We start from the raw sequence: 10,610 nt of genomic DNA, 5'->3' as shown, positions 1-10,610 counted from the left end.
TTCCTATAACTACTAGTTTATGGTTTAGGGTCGATTAACGAATAGTATAGTAGTACGGTAAGACATACCCTCTTGATGCATTACGTAATACGCTACGATAGGCCTTATGCCTATATAGAGTAACCATAGCTCCCGTAAGTACGGGACATAGGAAGCTTATTATTTAGTTCATTACCTAGCTAGATTATTATCTTTATTATTTTTACCTTAATTAAAGATTCGTTTTTATTATTAGATTCGTCGTTCTTCGATTAATGCATTTATTTTAATTATAAGCGCTTAAGTTACTTCGTTATACCGCTATAACCGAATAAGTAACTTTTAAGTAACTTTTACGTTTTATTTCTTTTCTTTCCTTACCTCTTATACCTTCGGGCTAGCGACTATTATATCTCTACGACTAAGGGACATAGCTAAGATACGATAACTATATTAGATTTCTTATCTCTTAATTAATATAGCGATATTAATTTCATTTATCCTAGACCATCGTACGTACTATAGTCTTTAATAGAGTATACTTTCGAATAAACCTATCTAGGTTTTTAGTATCGCGTACGTTCTACTCCTCCTTAGTAGTAACTACCCTATAACTTTTTCGATCCCTTAACCTTTAGTTTACGGAGTTTTTATTACGCTATTAGGATTTAGAGGATACCGATCGCCGTCGGCGCCGCTATTTAACCCGCGAGGTAGTCCGCGTTTTACGTTAAATAAAGTATCCCGCTTTATGGTTATTTATTTATTATAGGAAGGTACGTATAAGCCCGGGAACCTTTATTACGATACTATAGCTACTAAAATACTACCTAGCCTTTAATACTTATAACGTTAATAAGTTATCGATATTATAATATAATACGATAATTAAACCGCGTTTATACCGATTAAGATATCCTTTATATCGTTATTTACCTACCTATAGGGAGGTATCCGTAAGCCTAGGGAATTATCGTCGTAATATTACCGCTACTAGAGATAATACTTAGCCTTCGATACTAACCGCTTCCTCGAACCGCTAATAATATAGTATATCTCGTGCGAGTAAATAAAGCTTATAGCGATTAAGGTAGCCTCCTTATAGTTATTTACCTACTATATAAAGGATATACGAGCGCCTTAATATAAATTACGATAACTAATACGACCCGCTACTTCCTTACTAATACTAAAGGCGGATAAAGGCTAATAATAATTATACCTTAGCCGACCTTACGATAGCTTCTTTTTTCCTCTAAATTTATTAATCGATATAAATTAAATATATAGATACTAATAACTTATTATACTAGAGGTATTTTAAGATACCTAGGCGTAGCGACTCGACGATATAATATACGATATGATATAAATATTTATATTAATAATATAAATAAGAATTAATAAACTAATAGCTATTAGTAACCGATAGTTTTAAAGAGAACTAGGAATTAATATTAATAGGATTACGTAGATATAAAGGATTAAGGAAACGGAACTAGAGTCGAACTAATAAGTATACCTATATATAGGTTAGCCTTATATTATTAATTAATAACTAATATAGCGAGAAGTATTAATATAGGCGTAAAACGGCGCCTAGTGGTAATATCGTTAATACTATTAAATAACTTCCGTTAGATCGAAACCGGCCTATAGCTATAACCGATATCGTATTTAGCGCGATTTTTTATTCGGGATTTATCCTTTATACGTATTACCTTAACGAAGGTTATACGTTAGGAGTTCTAGACCTTAATAAGAGGGATTATCGTCGACTTATTTATAATAGTTAAACTATTAGTCTAAGGAATACGTATCGTACTTTAGTTAGGCGTTAGCTAATTAAAGAAGCTCGTATAATACCCGGACCCTATCGATCGGGATAATATAATAAATAATAATATACCTATACTGAAGAAAAAGTATTAAAATATAAATAATAGCTATTATACCTTTACCCTTATGTTAGATAATAAGACCCCTACTACTCCTCTTTTTATTTTATACTTCGTACCGTTAAACTAGACGGAGTTTATAGCTAAGAAACGGAGTAAATCGTTATTAGGACCCGAAGTAGTAAAGATTAAATTACTAATAAAGACCTTAAGAGTTATACTAGCTTTCCGTTTCTATATCCGCCCGAAAAAGAGAAGGACGACGATAAAACTCTTACTTAATTATCCCTTATTTACGGCTTTATATTTATCCCGTTAATCCTTATGGCATTATTTTAAAATAATAATAACGGGGCTTTTAATAGTTAAAATATACCGGTAGCCGTTCCGATTATCGTAATATTAACCATTAGATTTCCTAACCTTACCGATTACCTTAGGCTTAAGTTTAATAAATATAACGTAACCTAGTAACTAGAAAGGGTAGATCGATTATTTAACCGCTACCGTATAAGCGACGACGATAAGATTAAAGAGATCGGCGAATAAATTACGACTAAGATCATTAGGAAGCGTATTAACGACGTTACGAAGGATTAAACGATCTAAAGAGTTATCGTTATAGCCTTAAAGTACCGTTTTAAGATTACCGATAAACTAGGCTAAATTAACGTTAAACGTAAATTCGTATAACTAAAACGAAGCAACGTAATTAACGATCTTAAAGCGATCTTTACGTATCTTATAAATTATAAACGTCTTTTTAAGCTCGTAAACGATAACGGAAAGTTTTCCTAGAAAGTAGGATACCTAACCGATAAATTCCGGATATTTTTAATTATAAAGTTCTATAAAACGGAAGACTATAACCATAATAAGATCGGAAATATCGACTACCGGATTCTTTATACTTAGCTTTATAAGTAAGCGGAACGTCGTATAGTAATATAAATTACCGATAAGGCCTAAGCCGAAGAACGACGATAGTAAAAAACGGTAACTTTCGAAGAACCCGAGAAGCTTATAATATAAATAGTTTAACGATTAACGACTCCTAACCTTTAAATGCTTTTATTACCGCCTTCCTTATAGCCTAAACCTTCTTACGGCTACCTAAATATTAGTTAGGAAGCTAGTATATAGGCCTTTTACGACCGACTTAACGCTTTAGAGATAAAAATAACTTCGTAGAACTACCGTTAAAAGAGTAGCTCTTATGGCCTTAAGGGTACGTACGGCGCCGATTAATAATATTAATAAGAAAACCCGTTCTTAGTAAACGCGGTTCGGAACCTAAGTCTTTATAACTTATAAACTAACGAAAGAATCCTAGTAGGCTTTAAACGTAATATTATACTAAACTACCGAAGTATACGTAATAGGATTTTATTAACCTAAACGAATAACTATAGGGAATTTAAATATTAGTTTTATAATATTTTCGATCGGTTTTATAACTATAGCCGCTACTTGTTATTAATAGATATAACGTAAAATCGGTTCTGCTATAAGAATAATAAGCGATTATATTACCTTAAGAACGGAAACCCGGATAAGCTAAAGTTAATATTAATCCCGGGATCGATTATTATTTAAATTAAGCGTAAAGAAGAACCGATCGCTTACTATATCTTATTCTACGTATACTAAAGTAAGGAATCTCTAGAATAAGTACGTAGGATAGCATACTATTATTTAGCCGGAAAACTAAAGCTTATATCCCTCGACTTACGATACTTTAAGAACGAGGATATAATACCGAAGCAGGAAGAAATACCTAGAGCTATATCGGAAATTAACGTTATTTAAATGGTCGAACGTAAATATAACTACGAATTATACGAAATAAGGATCTTAGGTTATAATTAAACAAAGGGTTTTATCGACGACGAGGATATTTATTATTATAAGGGTATTATTAAAACGGATCTAATCGAAGTTAACGTAATTAAGCGAACTAAAGGTCCTAACGGTAAATATATCGAAAGAGAAGTATCCGATTAAGAGGATATTGAATAGGAATAGCGTAGGTACGCTAACGGAGGCACGAAATAAGGACTGCCTAACTGCTAATAACTGGCCTAGTACCGATTAACTAAGATTATAGCTGTAAATAGCTATAATCGGTTGATCGGCTAGCTGAAAACGGTAGCTAGGAAAGGGGAGGATTAGAAACGGGTAAAGAGGAAGGCTAGAAAGGCATGGCAAGAAACGAATAAATGGCTATAGGTCGTAATATCTATAGGTCTAAGTCTAGCTAATGAAAATATAAGTACGCGACTTATATAAATATATATCGAAAAGGTTACGTGGCTTAGATCTACCGTATTATTATAGCCTTTTTAGTTTAATTAATCCGTAAGGAGTAATTAAACTCCTAATAATAAGTACGGTAGCTCTCGTTCTTATTAAACCTAATTAACCTAATCCCGATTAATCCTAATTAATTAAAAGCTAGCTAGTTTAATTAAAGACTAATAGGATAAGTTAAGGAATAGGTTAACTAGGAATAATTATAATAATAATAAGTAGGTAGTGGGGTGGGTAACTGCAACCGTGCCTAACTATGCCTAATCCTAATTAATCCTAAACCTATTTAATCGTTACTAACTAGGAGCTAAGCTAGTTTAATTAACGATTAATAGGAAATAGGAAAGATCTAATAATAAGAACTAGGCTAGCGGAGCTATAACCTATAAACTAACCTAATTAACCTATTCCTAATTAACTCTAATTAACTAGGAGCGAGCTAGGTTCATTAGGGCTACTAAGAAATAATAGGGATTAATCGGAAAATAGGAACTATAACGGGTAGGTAAAATAAGCGTAGTTCCCGTAAGAAATAAAGAATTAATTCCATACGATATAACGTAATTTCCGTCCTTCTCGTTTATAGCTGTTTTTTATCGATCCTTTTTAACTAATCCTGATCCTATAAATTAACTGATATATCTTATTTATGCCCGACTATTTCCGTTTCTGACTGTTATTCGTCCGGTAGTATCTACCGGGCTTTCCTTAACCTTCGATTCCTTCCTTATACGTGGTTCTAGAGGCTCTCTAGGCTCTTTTTATTTACTATATATCGGTAAGGGCGATAAGAGGGGTTTCTAAGTATTAACCTATGATTCGTTTCTTTCTTGTAGCTATTCTTAATCTTCTAGGCTGTCTTATTTAATATCTTATTTATTTCGTATCGCGGTATCGTTTATATAGGTCTTTTGATCCTGATCGGTACGTCCCCGATTAGGCTTATGGCGTAGGTATAAGGTATATCGGTATCTTTTTATGGTAATTAAAGGCATCGTAGTACCTATCGGTTAGGGAGGAGAAACCTCCCTAGGTGCCGTAACTAGCTGGAAGGGATAAAATAAGGGCGATCGGAGCTATCGGTAAGCCTCTTGTAATTAAAATAAACTGATCGGTAAAGAACGGATGCCTTTAAGCGCGTATTATAAAAAGGGGTGGTAGCGGTAACTTGGTTAGATTAACTAAGGGCGAGAAAACTACTATCTAGGTACTGATAAAAAACGATGGAGGCAAAACCAGATAAAAACGGGTATAGCTTCTTTAAAAGAGATAACTAAGAAACGAGGATAAGATAGATCTATTAATCGGCGAACGAGCTTTTAGGTAAGCTGATTAAAAGCTAATGGGAGGGCGTGGTTATTGATGGTCGCTATGGTTGTCTGCCCTTTCTATTAATCCTGATGCCTAACCTAAAAAGGCTTAATCCGAAAGCTACGAAAAACGGCTCTTAATTAAACGAAACTCTGGGGATCTCTTAATCGACGAATCCTGAACCTAATGACTATAAAAACGGTCGTAAAAGGTTACTCCTAAGATGAGGTAAGGTTCGAGTTACTAGGTGGTCGCTATTGAATAGGAGTAGCGTAGGTACGCTAACGGAAGTACGAAATAAGGATTACCTAACTATTAATAACTGGCCTAGTACCGATTAACTAAGATTATAACTATAAATAACTATAATCGGTTAATCGGCTAGCTAAAAACGGTAGCTGGGAAAAGGGAGGACTAGAAACGGGTAAAAAGGAAGGCTAGAAAGGCATAGCAAGAAACGAATGAATGGCTATAGGTCGTAATATCTATAGGTCTAAGTCTAACTAATGAAAATATAAGTACGCGACTTATTAAATAGGAGTAGCGTAGGTACGCTATAATGAAGGCACGAAAAGGACTACCTAACTACTAATAACTAGCCTAGTACCGATTAACCTAAGATTATAGCTATAAATAGCTATAATCGGTTAATCGGCTAGTTAAAACGGCAGCTGGGAAAGGAAGGATTAAAAAGGGTAACGAGGAGGAAGGCTAGAAAGGTATAATAAAAGGAATAAATAGCTATAGGCTATAATATCTATAGGTCTAAGTTTAACTAATGAAAATATAAGTACGCGACTTATATAAATATATATCGAAAAGGCTACGTAGCCTAGATCTACCGTATTACTATAGCTTCCCTAGTTTAATTAATCCGTAAGGAGTAATTAAACTCTTAATAATAAGTACGGTAGCTCTTATTCCTATTTAACCTGATTCCGATCCCGATTAACCCTGATTAATTAAAAGCTAGCTAGTTCCATTAAAGGCTAATAGGATAAGTTAGGTAGGTTAATTGGAAACGATTGTAATAGTAATAAGTAGGTAGTAGGGTAGGTAACTAACTATAACCGTGCCTAATTGTACCTGATCCTAAACCTAATTAATCCTAAACCTATTTAATTGTTACTAATTAGGAGCTAAGTCATTTTAATTAACGATTAATAGGAAATAGGAAAGATCTAATAATAAGAATAACTAGGCTAGCGGAGCTATAACTGTAACTAACCTGATTAACCTATTCCTAATTAACCCTAATTAATTAAGAGCGAGCCAGCTCCATTAGGGCTATTAAGAAATAATAGGGATCAATAATTAGGAAATAGGAACTATAACGGGTAGGTAAAATAAGCGTAGCTCCCGTAAGAAACGAAAGAAGTAATCCTTATACGATATAACGTAATCTCCGTCCTTTTCGTCTATAACTATTACCGATCCTTTTAACTAATCCTAATCCTATAAATTAATTAATATATCCTATTTATGCCCGATTATTTCCGTTTCTGACTATTATTCGTATAACCGTTTCTATATTCGTCCGGTAGTATCTACCGGGCTTTCCTTAACCCTCGATCCCTCCCTTATACGTAGTTCTAAGGGCTCTCTAGGCTCTTCCTACTAACTATATATCGGTAAAGGCGATAAGAGGGGTCTCCGTGCATTAACCTATAATTATTTTAAAACTATTTCTAGGCCGTCTTTTTTAATATCCTATCTAATTCGTTTGTATCGGTATCGTTTATAGGTTTATCGCGTTAATCGGTAGGTTCCTTAATTAGGTTCGTAGGTATAAGGTATATCAGTATCTTCTTATAGTAATTAAGGGCATCGTAATACCTATCGGTTAAAGGTAAGGAGAAACCTCCCTAGGTACCGTAACTAGCTGGAAGGGATGAAATAAGGATAATCGGAGTTATCGGTAAGCCTTTTATAATTGAAATAGATTAATCGGAAAGGACTAACTACCTTTAAGCGCGTATTGTAAAAAGGGGTAGTAGCGGTGACTTGGTTAGGTTAACTAAGAAAAACGGCTATCTAGGTACTATTAAAAACGAAGGCGAAACCGGGTAAAAACGGATATAGCTCCTTTAAAAGAGATAATTAAGAAACGAGGATAAGGGTTCCTATTAATCGGCGAACGAGCTTTTAAGTAAACTGATTAAAAGCTGATGGGAGGGCGTGGGTTGTTAATAGTCGCTATAGTTATCTGCCCTTTTTATTAATCCTAACCTGAAAAGCTATGACCTAAAAATTCAGACTAAAAGCTACGAAAACGGCTCTAGAGCTACGAAAATAGCTCCTAATTAACTGAAAAATAGGGAATCTCCTAATCGACGAATCCTGAACCTAATAACTATAAAAACGGTCGTAAAAGGTTACTCCTAAGATAAGGTAAGGACGAGCTACTAGGTGGTCGCTACTGAATAAGAGTAGCGTAAGTACGCTATAATGGAGGTACGAAAAGGACTACCTAATTACTAATAACTGGCCTAGTGCCGATTAACCTAAGATTATAGCTATAAATAGCTATAATCGGTTAATCGGCTAGCTAAAACGGCAGCTAAGAAAGGAAACTAGAAAGGTAAAGACGAGGAGGAAGGCTAGAAAGGCATAGCAAAAGGAATGAATAGCTATAGGCTGTAATATCTATAGGTCTAAGTCTGGCTAATGAAAATATAAGTACGCGACCTATATAAATATATATCGAAAAGGCTACGTAGCCTAGATCTACCGTACTACTATACTATATAAATATATATCGAAAAGGCTACGTAGCCTAGATCTACCGTACTACTATAATATAGAAGTCCTATCGTTATAACTTAGGCGTAAACCGACTAAAGCCGGTAAGAACGCTACTTCGAATACGAACGACCTAGCTAGGAAGGCGAAGACTATTAACGAGTTACTAAGAGAGTTTTAATTAAATAAGATTAATAAGAATAATAGGAAACGCTTCGAGGTTTCGTAGGACGACCTAATTAAGTTTATGCCTGGGTTTTCGGAATAGGTAATTAAATACCTTACGATACGCGCTATAAAGATTAACGAAGGTTAGCCTAAGGTTATTAAGATTATAAAGGAATAGATATAAAAGGATCGGGAAAAAAGCGTTAAGATACCTAACGTACCGTAAACTACTGCCCCGTTTATTAACCCTTCGAATAAAATAGCGGTAAATTCTATTATCGCGAAGGATATTAAAAACTATATCCGGCCTTTCCCTAAGCTAGTAATTAACGTAAGACCTAACGGAAACGAAGCTCTCGTATCTACGGTAATCGATATAAGGGCGTAGTTTAATATAATCGTAAAAAGCTACGTAAAAAAGTAACGTCTTCCTATAACCGGTATTAAGGCGATATAGCGAGGTTTTAAATCTTTTATAGAAACCTTATATATAGGAATAATCGACGATTCTATTTAGCTTATCGATTATTACCTTTACTTACCGATTTACGTCGTTAAAGATAGGTTCGTTAGTTATTCCTTATTACTTAGTATAAACTTTATTTTTTAGTCCTATATAAAACTCGAATTCGACGGAAGTACCTTTATAGGAACCGTTAACTTTAGCTCGGCCCGGATAATAGTTCCTCTCGCTATTAACTTAAGAAGCGATACGTTATTAAGCCTTATATTCGGCGATTAGGAAAACTAAATACCATTACTATCCTAAGCTGCTTTATTGATATATATAGGCCTGAAAACGCGTTCCTGGCCGAGTACCTAAAGACCGACGTTAGCTTCTAAGCTAAAATTAATTATACCCGCCTTTATAACGACGATATAGAAGTAATACCTATTTCCGAAGCTAAGGACTTATCGGCCTTCGAACTTAGTCTAGATAAAGGAAATAAAGCGATCGCTAGATTAAGCGACGAAGAATTCCTTTACGTTTTTAGTAAAGCCGTTACGAAGGTAATTCGATATACGACGTAGGAATCGAAATAATATAAGCGAAACCTAACCTTTATTTCGGAATTAATTTATTAAGCTAAACGTATGTTTTTAGTTAATATTATATATAAGCTTAAGTCGCGTAAAGTTTAGCCCGTAGATAACGTACCGTTAAACGGTTAAATACCGTTAGGAATACTCGATTAAAAGGATTAAGTAATAGGGGAAGTTAAGTTAAAGTACGAGCCGCTAGAGGTATTATAACGCGATAAACCCTATAAGAATATTATATTAAGATTCGTTAGTAACTCCCGAGGTATTAGATTAATAACGGAAAGATTTAACGCTATTAAAATAGGTTTATTAGATACGGAATTAACCGATTAAAAGAAAGATATACTTATTAAGATCCTATACTAAAGAGAGATAGCCCTAGCCTAGGATTTCTTTAAAATCAGGAAAATCCGACCTAAGGTTTACTCCGATTATAAGATTAAAACGATATTATATAACGCCTAATAAGCTAAGGGTATTCCTATCTTAGTATTCCTTAAGGAACGAATAATCGAAGTCTTACGTATACGACTAAAGAACGGAATCCTAGAAGAGAGTTACGGTTTTTATCGAAATACGTAATTCGTAATTAAAAAAAAAGATAGTAATTTACGACTTATTAATTCCGTAATAAAACTTAACGCCTAAATTATTCGCGACGCTTTCCTATCCCGAAATAAAGACTCCTTTATTTAAGAATTCGCTATATATTTAATCCTTATAATCGTCGACTTTTTCTTTAGGTACGATTAAGTAACGTTAGCGGAAATAAACCATAACTTAACTACGTTCGTTACTTCTATTAGCCTTTTACGTATAATAACTTTATTATAAGGCGCGACGAACTTAGTTACCGCTTTTTTCCGAGCCGTTATACGAATTCTTTACGATTTAATTCCTATTAAGTACGAGTCCTTTTTCGACGATATTAGTATTAAAGGGCTAGTATCGAGATACGATAATTAGAAGGCTTTTCCGGAAATACGACGCTTTATCCTAAAGTACTTAGAGAATATCAACGCCGTTTTTCTAAACTTCGAATTAACCGGTACAACTATTAACGCCGTTAAGTTTACTTAGTATAAAAGTAGTACGGTAATCGTCGGATATTTATACGGTATAAACGGTAGGAAGTCCTCGGAAGCGAAGATAATTAAG

Source organism: Durotheca rogersii (assembly GCF_024521655.1).
Source record: "Durotheca rogersii strain YMJ 92031201 chromosome Unknown GGS23scaffold_33, whole genome shotgun sequence".
Lineage (NCBI taxonomy): Eukaryota > Fungi > Ascomycota > Sordariomycetes > Xylariales > Xylariaceae > Durotheca > Durotheca rogersii.
Note: the sequence above shows the minus strand (reverse complement) of the source record.